Raw genomic sequence first — 18,337 nt, 5'->3', positions numbered from 1 at the left:
ATTATTGATCTGTAGATTCTCAGACCATTTTAATTATGTTCGGATGAGCTGTCTGAGTCCCAGAACTTTAGGCTGCACCACATTCTCTAGAAGAGGATTGTCTATGTGGTATAATATCTGAATTAATTTTACTTGGCAGAAGACAAAGGCAACTCAAGTATTAACGAGAGCTCAGCTTTACATTGAGATTATATTGGAAAGCAGTGTAGCCCTAGTGGAGTCTGGGAGTCAGAGGACCTGGGTTCTTATCCCAGTTCTGCCACTCATCTGCTGGGTGACCTTGGGCAAGGCACTTAATCCTCTGTGCCTGAGTTTCCTTAGCTGTAAAATGGTGATACAATATCTACTCTCCCTCCGATTTAGACTGTGATTCCCGATATGCAGCAGGGATTTTCTCATCTGATCGCAATATTTAGTACAGGGCTTGGCACTACTGTGTAATAAATGCCGTTATTATTGTTACTACAAACACCATTTTCCTTCTGCAGATGAAAACCATTCCAGTTTTTTCCAACGACAAGTAAGAGGGCAATATATTTTTAGCCTGGATGGACCAATCAATTCTCTTTTCTAAATTTTGTTGATGCATTAAATTGAAAAGCTGCAGGTTTTAATAGAGTTATATTGTTCAGAAACGATGAGGCACAGTGAAAGATTCTTGTCCCGATTCTGACTGTGGAGATCTTCCTTTCCTTTTCCTCATAGTGGTTTCCTTCTTGGCCTTTTTTCGTGGATTTTGAGAAAGAGTCTTTTCGGGATGGTCAGATACTTATTTGATACCTGATAGCAACTTTTTTGGAGCATCTCCTAAAAGATTCTGTTTTGACTAATGTTGTATTCCGCTGCTGGTGGAGCTTCTAGTTGAGGTAATGAGAATTGCTAGGGAAGGCTCCGTAATCTGGAAGAAGGGCTTGTGGACTATTAATGTGTTTTCTACTGCAGGCAGTTCTTGACATAAGATGTTTTGAGTTGAATCCAATTGTCCTTTTGGTGTTTCTAAATGCGCACCCCGTTTCGGCACCTGGGTATGACTACAGGACTGGCCTCCTTTACGGTCCAAGTTCCGAGAATGTGTATTGCCAAAGGGGCAATGCAGGAGAACCCATGGGAAACTTTCATTCATTCAATAGTATTTATTGAGCGCTTACTATGTGCAGAGCACTGTACTAAGCGCTTGGGATGAACAAGTCGGCAACAGATAGAGACAGTCCCTGCCGTTTGACGGGCTTACAGTCTAATCGGGGGAGACGGACGGACAAGAACAATGGCACTAAACAGCGTCAAGGGGAAGAACATCTCATAAAAACAATGGCAACTAAATAGAATCAAGGCGATGTACAATTCATTAACAAAATAAATAGGGTAACGAAAATATATACAGTTGAGCGGACGGGTACAGTGCTGTGGGGATGGGAAGGGAGAGGTGGAGGAGCAGAGGGAAAAGGGGAAAATGAGGCTTTAGCTGCGGAGAGGTAAAGGGGGGATGGCAGAGGGAGTAGAGGGGGAAGAGGAGCTCAGTCTGGGAAGGCCTCTTGGAGGAGGTGATTTTTAAGTAGGGTTTTGAAGAGGGAAAGAGAATCAGTTTGGCGGAGGTGAGGAGGGAGGGCGTTCCAGGACCACGGGAGGACGTGACCCAGGGGTCGACGGCGGGATAGGCGAGACCGAGGGACGGCGAGGAGGTGGGCGGCAGAGGAGCGGAGCGTGCGGGGTGGGCGGTAGAAAGAGAGAAGGGAGGAGAGGTAGGAAGGGGCAAGGTGATGGAGAGCCTTGAAGCCTAGAGTGAGGAGTTTTTGTTTGGAGCGGAGGTCGATAGGCAACCACTGGAGTTGTTTAAGAAGGGGAGTGACATGCCCAGATCGTTTCTGCAGGAAGATGAGCCGGGCAGCGGAGTGAAGAATAGACCGGAGCGGGGCGAGAGAGGAGGAAGGGAGGTCAGAGAGAAGGCTGACACAGTAGTCTAGCCGGGATATAACGAGAGCCCGTAATAGTAAGGTAGCCGTTTGGGTGGAGAGGAAAGGGCGGATCTTGGCGATATTGTAGAGGTGAAACCGGCAGGTCTTGGTAACAGATAGGATGTGTGGGGTGAACGAGAGGGACTAGTCAAGGATGACACCGAGATTGCGGGCCTGCGGGACGGGAAGGATGGTCGTGCCATCCACGGTGACGGAGAAGTCTGGGAGCGGACCGGGCTTGGGAGGGAAGATGAGGAGCTCAGTCTTGCTCATGTTGAGTTTTAGGTGGCGGGCCGACATCCAGGTGGAGACGTCCCGGAGGCAGGAGGAGATGCGAGCCTGAAGGGAGGGGGAGAGGACAGGGGCGGAGATGTAGATCTGCGTGTCATCTGCGTAGAGATGGTAGTCAAAGCCGTGAGAGCGGATGAGTTCACCGAGGGAGTGAGTGTAAGTGGAGAACAGAAGAGGGCCAAGAACTGACCCTTGAGGAACTCCAACAGTTAAAGGATGGGAGGGGGAGGAGGCTCCAGCGAAGGAGACCGAGAATGACCGGCCAGAGAGGTAAGAGGAGAACCAGGAGAGGACAGAGTCCGTGAAGCCAAGGTGAGATAAGGTATGGAGGAGGAGGGGATGGTCGACGGTGTCAAAGGCAGCAGAGAGGTCAAGGAGGATCAGAATGGAGTAGGAGCCATTGGATTTGGCAAGAAGGAGGTCATGGGTGACCTTAGAGAGAGCAGTCTCGGTAGAGTGGAGGGGACGGAAGCCAGATTGGAGGGGGTCTAGGAGAGAATGGGAGTTAAGGAATTCTAGGCATCGATTGTAGACGACTCGTTCTAGGATTTTGGAAAGGAAGGGTAGTAGGGAGATAGGACGATAACTGGAGGGGGAAGTGGGGTTAAGAGCGGGTTTTTTTAGGATGGGGGAGACGTGGGCATGTTTGAAGGCAGAGGGGAAGGAGCCCTTGGAGATTGAGTGGTTAAAAATAGTAGTTAAGGAAGGGAGGAGGGCAGGGGCGATGGTTTTAAGAAGGTGAGAGGGAATGGGGTCCGAGGCGCAGGTGGAGGGGGTGGCACTTGCGAGGAGGGAGGAGATCTCCTCTGAGGATACTGCAGGGAAGGATGGGAAAGTAGGGGAGGGGGTTGTTGGGGGGGGAGGGGAGAGGCGGAGGGGTGACTTTGGGGAGCTCAGACCTGATCGTGTTGATTTTCGTGAGGAAATAGGTGGCCAGATCATTGGGGGTGAGAGATGGGGGAGGGGGAGGAACAGGGGGCCTAAGGAGAGAGTTAAAGGTCCGGAACAATCGGCGGGGGTGACGGGCATGGGTGTCGATGAGGGAGGAGAAGAAGCTTTGCCTGGCGGAGGAGAGGGCAGAGTTAAGGCAGGAAAGGATAAATTTGAAGTGTGTGAGGTCGGCTTGGTGCTTGGACTTTCGCCAGCAGCGCTCAGCAGCTCGAGCATAGGAGCGTAGGAGGCGGACGGAGGAGGTGATCCAGGGCTCTAAAAGCTGCCACTGGAAGGGAATGAAAGTTTGAAGAGGGCGAGGAAGATGGGACTAAAGAAGGTGTGATCTGATTACCAACTGGGGTCACTAGGGAGAGTGGACACTTGCGTTTTACTTCTGATGAAGTAGAAGTAAGCTACCATTTTGTGGAATCTCTCAAAGTAATAATGTTGGTATTTGTTAAGCGCTTACTATGTGCAGAGCACTGTTCTAAGCGCTGGGGTAGATACAGGGTCATCAGGTTGTCCCACATGAGGCTCACAGTCTTAATCCCCATTTTACAGATGAGGTAACTGAGGCACAGAGAAGTGAAGTGACTTGTCCACAGTCACACAGCTGCCAAGTGACAGAGCCGGAATTCGAACCCATGACCTCTGACTCCCAAGCCTGGGCTCTTTCCGATGTGCCACGCTGCTTCTACATTACCAGTAATTTTAGTACAATTAGGACATCTTTCCTACAATATTGTTAAATTATAAAATTGAGGACCATGTGGAACCTGATTATCCTGTATCTACCCAACCCCTTAGTACAGTTCTCAGCTTATAGTAAGTGCTTAACGAATACCACAGTTATTATTATAATTATTACTGTTGTTATAATTACTACTAATGTTAATTCTGGCTCTGCCATTTGCCTGCTGTGTGGCCTTGGGCAAATCAATTAACCTCTCTGTGCCTGTCTCCTCGACTTTAAAATGGGGATTCAATATCTGTTCTCTCTCCAACATAGACTGTGGACCCGATGCAGGACAGGGACTGTGTCGAACCTGGTTAACTAGTATCTACCCCAGCTCTTAGAACAGTGCTTGACACATAGTAAGCGCTTAGCAAATACCACAGTAGTAAGAAACCTCAGCCTTCTACTTTAGTAACCTGGAAGCATAAATACCATTAGGGCTTGCTTTTTAAGTATCTTGCCATTTCATAAATTACTTATATAATTAAACCTTCATTTCCCCTATTCCTTCTCCCTTCTGCATTGAATATGCACTCTGATCTGTACCCTTTAACTACTTGATATCCACCCCACCCTCTGCCCCACAATACTTATGTATCTGTTGTAATTTATTTTAATGTGTCTCGCCCTCTAGACTGTAAGCTCCTGGTGGGCAGAGAACATATCCATAAACTCTGATGTGTAGTACCCTCCCAAGCCGTTATTATTGCGTTCAGCATGCAGTAAGTGCTCAATAATGGCATGGATTCATTGATATTCCCCAATAGATTTAGCTATAGAAGGAAAGTCCTCCAAAATTTCTCAATAGGATTGGCATCCAAATGCAGATGTATGGGCAAGTCCTGGGACAATCTTTAACAAAATAGGAAAACATACTGAGGAATGGTTTATGGGCCCACAGAATGAACCTTTAGTCTTCTACCACAGCCTCAGACATTTAGGAGGTTAGGAGCAGGAAAAGATACTGCTGGCAAAGGAAGGGAGGGAAATGCAGTTCTCTCTTCTAAAGGCCTGGTTATTAATAACAGCCTACCTGTCAGTCCATTTTAGAGACATCAAGTGAGGCACTGAGCATTAAAGAGTTCCATTTTTAAAGGGTCAGAATGTAGGGCGGCAATAGAAATTTCAGAAGCTTTGATTGTGTTCTGTTGCAAAAGCCTTCAAATTGAAACTCTCTTATTGCTGCCAGAAACCTTTTCTTACTGAATCCCGGGGCCTAAAGAAATATGACGTTCCACTCAACCTCATACGAGAGGAACTTCATTGATGACCTTAAGGAGAAACAGCTGGAAGGCTGTTGGATTTCAAAGTAGGAGCCTTTCTTCCAGGAAGATCAGCATCATCAGGATTTGAGTCTCCCATTCTAGGCACTTAAGAATGGGCAGCCAGAGCAGAAGACAAGGGGAAGCTGTGTTTCCAAGTAGTTAGTGCACGGACCTGGGAGTCAGAGAGATCTCGGTTCTAATCCCAGCTCCGCCACTTGTTGGGGGCATGAGTTAGGACTAGTCACCAAACTTTTCTGTGGCTCAGTCACCTCATCAGTAAAACGGGGATTAAGACTATGAGCCCCATGTGAGACTTGGACTCTGTCCAACCTGATTAACTTGTATCTACCCCAGCGCTCAGGACAGTGTCTGGCACTTAGGAATGCCATTAAAAAAAGCTGCTTTAGAGATGGAGGAAGAGACCAGAGAAAGTTTTGAGCAATTTTATGATAGTCAAAAGTAATTAAATGAAAATTTGCTTTCCAGCCAAAAGCTGGCCCTACCTAGTGGGTAGCAATAACATTTATTGAGCAACCACATGGTGCAGTGTATTATAATAGGCACTTGAGAACTTGTATAATCTATCCCAGTGCTTGACATATAGCAGTTGCCTAACAATTACCATAAAAATTAATATCTCTCCTGCCCACAAAGAGCTTACACTAATGGGGAAAGAAAAACATAAAAAAATACTTATAACCGGGGTGGTCAAAGTGAATATTCAAATGTAATAAATAATGGTTTGAGGTAGGGAGAAACTAATGGGGGGAGACTTTTTACAGGAGATGGGATTTTAAGAGTGGTTTGAATGTTGGCAGAGCAATAGTTGATGTGGGGAAGGAATGCCAAGCTGGGGGAACTATAGGAGTAAAGGGATGAAGGTGGGAGAGTAAAGAACAGGGTAATTCTTTGGAAGTGGGAGCACAATACAGAGAGAGTAATAGCTAGAAGGGGGAAGAATTAGGATATGGGTAGGATAAAAGTAGGGACACAGACATAGACTGAGTATTTTTGTCTGTGGGTGTATTGCTTGTTTGCACTAAGGGAAACATACAGAAAGGATTAATACACTGTAGTAAAAATACATCAAGTCCAGAGCAGAAATAGAATTCCAGGCTCAGGCTACCATAAGCATATGCCACTCCACAACCCGTGCTGTCACTTGACTTGTTGATGATCCCTCCTCCCCACAAAAGTTTAGTGCCAGCCACGCTGACCTCCACCTTCATAGATAAGGCTCACACTGACTCAAAAGAATGGCTGTATTTGGCTAAGCAAAGGGGTATCTCAAAAGGATTTCTTGAATTGAGAAAATTCTGGTGGACTTGGATTTCATGACCTGATTTTTGAATATTTTGCTAAGAAATTTGGTCTTTATTTCCAAACCATGTGGATTTCAACAGGAATTTTGTGCTAAAAGTGTTTGCTTTGGTTGACTGCTGTGGCAACTGGACTAGGTAGTTGCTGAAGAGTCCTTTCACCAGGATTTAAGTCTGGACTGGTTGCCATGGAGATCAAATGGTACTGTACCAAACTGGGAATTAGAAGGTACCCACAAGACCCTAGATGAAACCTCAGAATGAAATATATGAAGGGATGCAATAAATATGATTGAATGAATGAATGCAATCCCATCCTTCCTTGTCACCATAGAAAGGAGAAATTCTGGCATATATTAATAGATTTATCTTCCTACTGAATGTTTTTGGCAGGGACACCGTAAATCTGAGCAGTAGGGGCATCTCATCTAGTCAAGCTGAAAGGGACCTAGGAGTCGAGCTTCTATCTCTGCTTATAAATCAGTTAATCATATTTATTGAACACTGTGTACAGAGACTGTGAGCCTGTTGTTGGATAGAGATTGTCTCCGCCTGTTACCGAATTGTACTTTCCAAGCGCTTAGTACAGTGCTCTGCACACAGTAAGTGCTCAATAAATATGATGGAATAAATGACTACAATATAACTGAATGGATAGACACATTCCTGCCCACAAGGAGTGGGCAGTTCCCATCTGCAACTGTTCATGCCAGACCTGTTCATGCCAAGGTAACGTCAGTTGAAAACCCACACATTATTGACAAACTTAAGAATTGACTGGTTCAGGTTGGCATAGGGGGCTTATTCTGTTTTTCCATTATTTGTAAGGAAGAGTCGTAGTGCTCATTGAGAAGAAGCTGTAGTCTGTTACCTTCTTTGTGAAATGACATGAATCCTGGGAAGAAATCACTAGGAAATTGCTAAATATCTGTTGGGGGGAGCAAGAATATTCTGCTCTGAATGTCAGTTCCTTTATAGATTAAAGCAGCCCAACAGTAAATCTTATCCATTCTCCCAGTGAAAGAAGTAAGTAGTGATTACAGCCTGCATGGAAAAAGGAACAGAAGCAAGTAATTTTCTCTTCTTCCAAAGTACTGGTTATAATAGATCTACAGTCCACTGACTCTAAAGAACTTGAGGGATGGGTCCTTAATTATCTTGTACAGAAAGATAATTTCTTTTGAATAAACCTCTCTTGTATTTATTTCAAGGAGCTCTAAACACTTTTTAACATGCTCTCGATCTGCAGAATGAGTGGATGCACTAGGTTGGTGGCTAGGTTACTCCCATGTGCTGAGGCTCTGGGGAGAGAGTGACGTGAGAGTGACTGAAGCCACATGGCAAATGAACGACAGCCCCAGTGTCTAGGCTTCAGGCCTGCCTGAGTCCCCCAGGCACAGAAATCTCCCCTGTGGCACAATGGAAGGAAAAGGTGGCATTAAAACCGTTGCTCTTTCTTAATCTTTGGCCTTGAGGGGACTGATGCAAAGTAGTATTTCATCACATCACTTTGGTTTGAAAAGTCCAACTTGTTTTCTTATATTTTCTGGGGCTTCCTGGCCCTGTTTTCACCCTATTTGGGCATGCTCTCTTGAGGTGATCACCTGGAACTATTTTTATTCACCAGGAATCCTGTACTGTGAAGGAATAATGAAAGAAGGAGGTGATGCTTCCATGGCTGTGCTAGCTGGTCAGAGCCAGCATCAGGCTTGTGTGGGTCTGGGGCAATAAAATGTCTCCTCTCTACCCCTGCCCCGTCCTGCTATTTGGGACACTGGAGAAGGGAACACGTGTGTGTGTGTGTGTGTGTGTGTGTGTGTGTATGTTCAGTATTTCCAGGCCCTAATAATAATAACTGTGGTATTTGTTGAGCACTTACTATGTGCCAGGGACCGTACTGGGATAGATACAAGGTAATCAGGTCAGAAACAGTCCCGATCCCACATGAGGCTCATAAGCTTAATCCACATTTTACAGATGAACTGAGGCCCAGAGAAGCAAAGTGACTTGTCCAAGGTCACACAGCAGATATGTGGCAGAGCTGGGAGTAGGAGCCACGTCCTCTGACTTCCAGCCTGTGTTCTTTTCAGTAGATCACACTGCCTAGAGTTTATAGCCGTAAATATTTGTATTAAGGTCTGTCCCCCCCTCCCTACTGTGTAAGCTCACTGTGGGCAGAGAACATGTCTACCCAACTGTGTTGTACTCTCCCAGATGTTTAGTACAGAGCTCTACACACAGCGTGGCTTAGTGGAAGGAACATGGTCACGGATTCTAATCCTACCTCCACCATTTGTCAGCTGTGTGTGTCTTGGGGCAAGTCACTTCACTTCTCTGGACCTCAGTTACCTCATCTGTAAAATGGGGATTAAGACTGGGAGCCCTACATGGGACAACCTGAGAACCTTGTATCTAACCCATCACTTAGAACAGTGCTTGGCACATTGTAAGCGCTTAACAAATACCATCATCATCATTATTATTATTATTAATAATAAATACATTGATAGTTCTAGAAGCACCCATGGAGTTAATAGCTGCTGCAACAAGGGAACGGAGCACAGAGGTGACAGTGAACTGACCCCTCCCTGACCTCTCTCTCCACCCTCCAACTGTAATCCCCAAATCTGGTACCCCTTCACGAGGAGCAGAGTCCAAGACAAATACCCAAACTGCAGTCCTCCCTCATCTCCCTTCTCCAGCTTCGTGTCAATTAGAAGGTACGGATGCAGCAGTCCATCCATCAGAGTCATTACTGAGGACCTACTCTGTGCACTGCCCTAAGTGACTGGGAGAGTACAGTAAAGTTACCGAAGAAACTATCTTTCCATGTCCATGATGTGGGATGGATTTTTGGTCACTCGACTAGTCTTCTGGACCACAGCCACGAACGCTGATTAAAACACAACCGATTACCAGTAGCTTCGTTATCTAACCCAAAAGAGGAGCCCTGTGCTAGAAAGAGACCTGAGTCAGATTTTAGGAGATGTGGATTTCTTTCCTGGCTCTGTCTCTTACTTGGTGTGTGACCTCTAACAAGTCACTTGAACCATCTGTCTCTGTTTCCTCATCTGAAAAATTGGGATAATAACACCTGCTTTCCCTAATCTAATAATTATAATGGTATTTTTAAGCTCTTACTATGTTCCAAGCACATGAAAATCAGATTAAATGCAGTCCCCATCCCACTAGGCTTTTCTAAAAAAAAAAAAAATCCTCATTTTATAGGTGATGCAACTGAGGCACCAAGGGGTTAAGTATCTTGCCCAAGGTCACACAGTAGCCCAGCAGCAGAGTCTAGATTTGAAATGAAGACTTCTGACTCACAGCTGCATGATCTTTCCACTAGGCCATGATGCATCATAAGAACCTCATAAGAATAAATCAGATATATAACCGAAAACAAACCCGAGCCCTTTGGAAGACTAGAACTGTGTAAATCCAGTCTGTGGATAGAGCATGGGTCTGGGGGTGAGAAGTTCATGAGTTCTAATTCTGGCTCTGCCACTTGTTTGCTGTTGGACTTTGGGCAAGTCACTTCACTTCTCTATACCTCAGTTACCTCATCTGTAAAATGGGGATTGAGACTGTGAGTCCCACATGGGATAGGCACTGTGGCCAACTCTATTTGCTTGTATCCTCCCCAGCCCTTAGTATAGTACCTGGCACATAGTAAGCACTTAACAAATACCATCATTATTATTATCATTATTATTATTATCATCAGTGATAATTGGGGCTCTCCTTAGCCAACGAGCTGTGGAGTTGGAATTGCTTTTGATTTTTAAAATTGTACAGGACGTTGGATGTGAGTCTGGGATCATAACTAGCCGTCTGAATCTGGCTAATCAATCTTCCATGGCGTTGACAAGTCAAAGCACTTTTGACTTTTTCCTCCTCTTTCATGATGAGGTAGATGAGGGCCAGGCGCCATGTCTAATTCTCACATGTGTATTTTCTCCTAGTCCCTAATACAGTGCTCTAAACACACACAGAAATTGCTTGATAAATACTATTTCTACTTCTACTTCTCCAGTCACTTATTTTCTAGCCCCCCCATATTGTCGATAGTATTTCATCTGAACTTTTAAAAATTCACGATCATGACAAATGGATATAAAGTGTAATCAATAAATAGTACTTTAAAAACATTTATTATTCATTAATATATTTCATTACTGCGTGCTAAGGGCTGGGGTATATACAAGATAATCAGATCACACACAATCCCCGTTCCACAGGAGGCTCACAGGGGAAGAGAGAAGATATTTTATCCCCATTTTACAGTAAAATGGGACCCAGATGTTCTAAGTGACTTTCCTAAGGTCACAAAAGGCCAGTAACAGAGCTGGGATTAGAATCCAAGTCTCCTGCATCCCAGGCCTGTCGTCCTTCCAACTAGGCTCTGATGCTTTCCAGAGCCTATAATGTGTCAAGCACTGTACTAGACACATGGGAGAATACGATAAGGGTAAAAGACGTGACTCCTATCTTCATAAAGCTTATAGAGAGGGAGACGGGAAGACTGACAATTTGTAACACTGTTCTATTATCCAAATAACATCCTGTATGCCCAGGTTACATCCACTTCATGATGTAACATACAGCCTGCAGAGATAGCTAGTGTGGCTTAGTAAAAAGAGTATGGGCTTGGGAGTCAGAGATCATGGGTTCTAATTCAGACTTCACCACTTATCAACTGTGTGACTTTGGACAAGTCACTTAACTTCTCTGGGCCCCAGTCACTTCATCTGTAAAATAGGGATTAAACCTGTGAGCCCCACCTAGGAAACCTGATTGCCTTGTATCTACCCCGATGCATAGAACAGTGCTTGGCACATAGCGCTTAACAAATACCATTATTATTATTATCATTATTATTATTTGACAACTGGACAATCCTATGCATCACTGCAAGAAGCACCGGATCAAAGATAAAGGTGTTATAGTTTCCTCGCCACCAGGTAAGATTTGGGGATTAAGCAGTCTTGCATCAAATTTAGAGAAAGCAAATTTAATTTAAAAAAAATGTAAAAGAGAGCCTAATGCATATTGGTGTCTTCATGTGAGTTGGGGGGTATCTGAGGTTCAAGGGGGAGCAAATTGTTGGGCAGAAATAATAACGGGAACAGAAGCATGGAGTAGGACATTTGGTGGCACAGGAATGAGTGATATAAAAGGGAGATCATTGGATCAGGACAGTGGCTGGCAACAGCAGAGAAGTAGTGAGGAATTATTTTGAAGGACAGTTGAACTGGACAAGAACAGGATGATCAGATAATTGTCATAAAGGGCATTGGAGCCATGGACACAAAAGAACAGCAGAGAACATTGGAGGTCGATTGAAAACAGCAATCATAGAGTGGCAAGAAGAGGATGGCATTCCCAGTGATGGCCATCCAGAGGTCTCCACAGGAGAACACCCCAAAATAATCCGACAGCCCACAGACTTCTCAAGAAGTCAGAGATGGGAGTCCCGCTGCTGGAGAGAAGCATGGGATATTAGGAGGGAAAAACAGGGGGGTTGAAGGGTTCATGAAGGGTTCTGCAGGTTAGTGAGACCACTCCAGTGCATCTGTCTCCGGAAAATGGCATTGCTTGGACCCCTTAATGTGCTGACTCCTTCTTTAGGCAACAGTGCTGCATAGGTGGGATGGAGTAGAGGTTATGGCTCTAACCTTTCAGCACAGATAAGAAAGTTAGGAGGAGGAAAGGGTTTAGCAAGGAAGATGGGAAATTCAGCCTAGGACATGTTGAGTTTGGCCCGCTGGCAAGATATCCCTGAGGTTACGTCCCCTAAGCAAGAGGAAATGCAAGATTGCATAGCAGGAGTGAAGTTGGGGCTGGTGAGGTAAATTGGGGCATCCTCTCAACAGAAGTGAAGTGAAGTAAAGCCATGTGTGCAGATTAACCTCTATGGGTGGAACAAGGAAAGTATGGAGACCAAAAGAGGAGTCTTGTGGGTTAGTCAGTTGTGCATCTGTCAGCCGTCCCTTCTCACTTTCCTTATTTTCACTGTAAGTTCCTTAAGGGACACCCAGGGACCATGATGAATTTTCAACTGTGTAGTTTTTCCCAAAGCTCAGAACAGTGTTCTAGTTAATAAATATGGTATCTACTACTAGTACTATGAGAAGTGGAAATAGAACTAGTGAATGGGACTGAGGAGTGATCGGAGCGGGGAGTGTGTGAGGGCAGCTTTGGCGTGTGTGCAGATGAGGTGAGGTTGAGGCTAGAGAGTGGTACGTACAAGTTGGAGAGAGATCGTGTATGGTAAGTATGAGGCCTGGGGAGAGTTTAATGATAATGATAATGATTGGCATTTGTTAAGTGCTTATTATGTGCCAAGTACTGTTTTAAGCTCTGGAGAGAATTCGAGGTGATCAGGTTGTCCCACGTGGGGCTCACAGTCTTAATCCCCATTTTACAGATGAGGTAACTGGAGCACAGAGAAATGAAGTGACTTGACCGAAGTCACACAGTCGACAAGAAGCTGAGCCGGAATTTGAACCCATGACCTCTTACTCCCAATCCCGTGCTTTTTCCACTGAGCCATGCTGCTTCTCTAAGTTTATGGTGTTAAGTGGCCAAAGTAGGGTGAATGAAGTGGTCAGCAGAGTTAAACCAATAGTCGGATGGCCATCAAGATAACCAATATGGATGATGAAGTCACCAAGGCTAGTGTAGAAGAGGGTGATGAGAGTAGGGCAGGAGGCAAGACATCAAAGATACTCAGAAATAATTGGGAGCAGAAGTGCAGAGCAGTTAGAAGCAATAATTGTAATATGCAGGGGAGGCAGACTATGTGGCTTTCAAATGAAAAATTTGAGAGATGGAGGAGGTGAAGGTGCTCAGAAGCCAAACAGTTCGGTATGTGGGAAGTGGCTGGCCATGTAGTAGGAGCAGGAAAATGGTGACAATCATTTAGAAAAGACAAATGGGGTGATATCTGTGAAATGCTCTGAGCTATGTAGAAGAAGACTGCTTTATACATTCAAGGTATAAACTCCCATCAGGGATTCTGATTTGCTTTTCTCCTACTTTAGGCTCGGAGTACAGTTAAAGTGATGATTCGAAGGTTGATGAGGTTCGGGATATGCTTACATTTCTCTCACGTGAGCCCCCTGGAGAAATTGCCGTAGAGCTGAATTTACGGGGGAAGCAGACTCAGCACATGCTGGCTAAGTGGTTGTTCCTTCATTCTCTGACAGCTCTTGTAAGTACTTTTCCCTGAGCAACATTTGAATTACACTACCTCTCTTCATAATACTCCCTAAATTTTTGCTTTTCTTTTTAGAGCATTAGTGCTAAAGTGTGGACTTCGGTGTGGGGAAAAAAATATTGTGGCCTCATGGAGTTGCACATAAATTCAAAGTTGATAAACCCGTGCATCCTTAATTCTTCACTAACCTAACTAGTTCATTCAAACCAAGGAAGGGAAACTGGTGAGAGAGAATTCTGAGGGAGGGGAAAAGGTGATGGTCCGTGAAGTGTGTGTGTAGGGGGGGTGGGTGGCAAGAGGATTGCAACTGCCGTGGTCAGAGAGGCAATTAGGGAAAAGGGAGTTATAGGGAGGAGTGGCTGGAGTGCTGTTAGAGACCTTGCCAGGTGCCAAGATTCCTATGCAGAACGAAGCCTATCCTCCACACCTCTGATCAGGTGTGATTCCCTCTTGTAGACTCTAAACTCCATGTGGGGAGGGAAAACGTCAACCCTCTCTCTTACATTATACTCTCCTAGGTGCTTAGTGTAGTTGTCCGCACATGGTGAGTGCTCAATAAATACCACTGACTGATTGATTGTGACTTCTCTCCGAAGTTTTTGCAGGCCAGTTCTCACTCCGTCACTCCTTGGAATATGAAATAGGATGGATGCTTATAAGTCAGAAACTCTTGAGGTAGGTCTAAAACATTCTGATAACCAACACCCTTGTGGCATGAGAGATTCCTCTACCATGGAAGGCTAGAACAGAAATCCAAGTTCTAGTTTTCAGTAATAGTATTTATCAAGCCTTCCATTTCCAATTTTACTCTCTTGGATTAGTTCAGAAGTTTAGTGCTAAATTAAATTGATTTGGTCAAGAGTCAATGCGTATACAAATGGTTTGAGTCTTCTATTAGGTTTCAGGTGGAATCACTTAAGGTTTGATGAGTTTCAAATGGTTTCATGGGATTTCAATAGATTTCAGGCAACAACCTTAACTTCCATTAAAGCAAGAGTTTTATGTCTTTCAGTGAACACCATTTCCTTTAATGGTTTATTCTTCTCTAGACTTTCTCATCTTGTCTTGCATTATCTAATCTTTCTTTTGCCTTCCAGTTCAATAGGATTATGATGCTTGCTTCCTTTGAATACACCACTCCATTTCCTTAGATGCTCAGCCCGTTGAATAATGCCACCCACTATCCAGTGTACACCCAAATTTCACTCTCTATATTTCAAATCAGTCCCCTCTCTAGGCTACTGTCATTCTTCAAATATCTACGAAGAAATCCAAGAAATTCCAAAGAATGTAAACAGCTTACTGTTCTCTTGTCTTCATTATTATTATCACCCATCACCATTATTAAAGAGTAAGATCATAGGCTGGCTTAGGTTTTCCAGAACTAGCACCCCTATACCCCTCCCAGGGTCATTCATGCTATTCTCAGGAGGGGTCTGGCTTTTGGGCAATAGGATGACCAACTCTACCCACTTTGATTTATTGATTTTAATGTTGAAAAGTAAAGATGCAGAAACTTCCTTATAAGGATAGATTGAAAGAGTAAAGACTCTTCCATTGGAAAGACCTACGTTTAGAGGTGGGGGTGGGGGTGGTTGAAGCCTACAAAATTATGAAGAGTGTGGTTAGGCCAAATATGGATTTATCATTTACCGAACCCCATAACACCCCAGGATGAGAGCTTGAAGATAGTAGCTTCAAAACACACCACAGGGAACACTTATTTACATGTTGTGGTAAGTATATGGAATGGGTTACCGCAGTAAATTAAGCTGGCAGAAAATAGCAGTGGGTTCAAGAGGGGTTTGGATTAATTCATGGATGAGTGGCACAAATAGATCTAGCAGGAAGTTGGTGCAGCTAGATGGTCCATCCTAAATCTTAAAAATAGCTGTCCAGAAAAGCAACCATCTCATGTTTCTTACAATTATCCTGTTGCTGCTCTCACAGAAGGATACTGAGCTGAATGTGACATCGGTGGCTTCAGGGAATGGTCAGAATTTTAGATCTTATTGCATGTGGACTTGTGAGGATGCCATCACTGAGTTTGTATCCCCCATTAGAATCTCCTCGACAGCCTCGAACCCCCAAGCTACAAGGGAAAGGAATCCTAGCTCCACTCAGTCAAGGAGAGCAGAATCAACATCTCCTTATGCACTCTCCCTCCACTTCCCTGATCAGCTCTTCCCATCCATAGAGTTTCAGGGCTCTAGTGTCCTGAATCAGTCAGCCAGTCAATTATAGTTATTGAGTCAAGTGCTTAGTACAGTGCTCTGCACACAGTAAGCGCTCAGTAAATATGATTGAAGGGATGAATGAGTGCTTACTCTTTGCAGAGCACTGTAATAAGCACTTGTGAGAGTACAATATAGCAATAAACAGACATGTTCCCTTCCCATAAAGAGCTTACATTCTAGAGGGAGTGAGGGCTCCCACCAATCTCTGAGGACTTGGGAGTCAGAAGACCTGGACTCTAGGCCCGCCCTGCCACTTGCCTGGTGTGTGACCATGGCCAAGTCTTCTAACTTCTTTATGCCTCATTTTCCTTATTTGTAAAATAGAGGTCCACTACCTTTTCTTCCTCCTACTGAGACTGGGAACCCTATGTGGGTCAAGGGTTATGTCCCACCTGATTACCTTGTTTCTACATCAGTGTTTAGTGCAATGCTTGGTACAGAATATCTTGTACCTATCCCAGTGCTTAGTAAAAATCTTGGTATATAGTAAGAACTCAATAAATCTACTGCTTAGAAGAGTATCTGGAACATGGTAATATGTTTAACAAAGATGACCATGACTATTTCTCTGCTGTCCCCTAGTCATTGGTCATCAGCCCCTCTGTCACTGTTGCTTTGATCTGCATTCCCCTGACAGACAGAGCCCGCTTCAAACAGTGAGTGAGTGATGCCTCTGTGGGCACCGTCATGGGAGAGGGGGGCGTAGGCAGCCTGAGGAAGTGCTGAGTGGCAACTGTAGGTGGAAATGTCCAATACTTGCCTGCTGGAAGCAGCTCCTATGCAAATATGGCCCTGAGAGGGAGGAGAACAAAATGGCTTTTGAGTCATTTGGACACTCCACCCCTTCCCCAGAGAAACATTCAAGGCTCAGGGGGGCCAATGGCCTTCTGTGGGATGTTAGGACATTATTCTTCTGTGCACAAGCAGCATAATGTCATGGTGTCGAGTGAGGGTGGCGTCCCCTCTCTTAACTTCTTCTTCTCCCCCATCCCAGAGGCCGTAGGAAGGGAAAATACTTCAGTGCCTGAGTGGATGCACAACTTAATCCAGTGGATGATTTGTAAGTGGAGGAGGCCCTGGGGTGCTGAACACAGGCTTCCATCTTTCCCAATCTCCTCCCGCCTGTGGTGAGCCATCCAAAACACTTCCCAACAAATGCTTCACTCCCAGATCTTGGGTGCTCTCTGTCAGCTCAGGAGAAGCCAAGATGTGAACTGGAAGACAAGCTCTTCTCCATGATTAAGAAGACTAGAGGTTGGGATTGCTCCTTCCCTTTTTGGCTTCCTCTGGCCCAAATGAAGAACTGTCCATGCTACTTCCTCCTCTGACCTCCAGTACTCCCCCTGCCAGATTTCTATGCTTTGGCAAGTGGATACTGGAGAAGCATAGGACACATCTCTTTGAAAAAGTTTCACCTTGCATGAATGGATTCCCTAAAATAAAGTACTTAATCAATACCATAAAAACAAACAAAAAAGATGAAAAAGTTTTCCCAGTTGTTTGGGCCCTTTTGCTGGCTTTTCTGGGTTAAGTCTAACTGCTTGGGCTAAAGAACATTCATTCTTGAGTGATTGGGTCCCAAGGTCACCTCGCGAGTAAAGACAAAGCAAGAGTGCTATCAACATTCTTTGATATTGACAATACAGAACAAGATGCGGCCACTGAATTTTGCCACTTAGGCAGCTCATCGCCTATCCCATGAGATGGTGCTGGGCAGAGTTGGGGAAAACAAAATTAAATAGGTCAACAGGGTCTTTGGTAGATGGACAAAAGAAGATTGACAGTAACAAGGCATTAGACTTCATACCGAATTGAAGTCTTATAAGCCTGTGCTGGAATGTACTTAGGCTTTGAACCCCATTATCCTGATTATCCTGTATCCACCCCAGTGCTTAGTTCAGCGCTTGGCTCATAGTAACTTCTTAACAAATATCACTATTATTATTATGCAATGCAATGCACTGTACTAACTACTTGGAAAAATACAACACAAACAGGAGACACACTAATCTGGAGCCGGGATTTGAATCCACAACCTCTGACTCCCAAGCCCTGCTCTTTTCACTGTCACGCTGCTTCCAGTTAAGTCCAGTTTAAATCAAGACAATACAGAAATGCAGGAAGATCCTGGCAGCAGAATGGAGAGCCTGGATGGCAGCAATTGTGAGAAGGGCCACTCTCCTTGAGCAAAAACTATTAGGAAAATAAGGATGCCAAAGGACAGCTAAAAAAGAAACAAGCTCTGTGTGAGGCAAACACATTAATAATGATGATTATGGCATTTTTCCAGTGCTTTCTATCTGCCTAGCATTGTACTAAGCACCGGAGTAGATACAAGTTAGTCAACTTGGACACAATCCTTGGCCCATATGGAGCTCATAG

The sequence above is a fragment of the Ornithorhynchus anatinus genome, chromosome 10 (assembly GCF_004115215.2).
Source record: "Ornithorhynchus anatinus isolate Pmale09 chromosome 10, mOrnAna1.pri.v4, whole genome shotgun sequence".
NCBI classification, from domain to species: Eukaryota; Metazoa; Chordata; class Mammalia; order Monotremata; family Ornithorhynchidae; genus Ornithorhynchus; species Ornithorhynchus anatinus.
The sequence above is the reverse complement of the archived record's forward strand: the minus strand, read 5'-3'. Positions refer to the sequence as shown.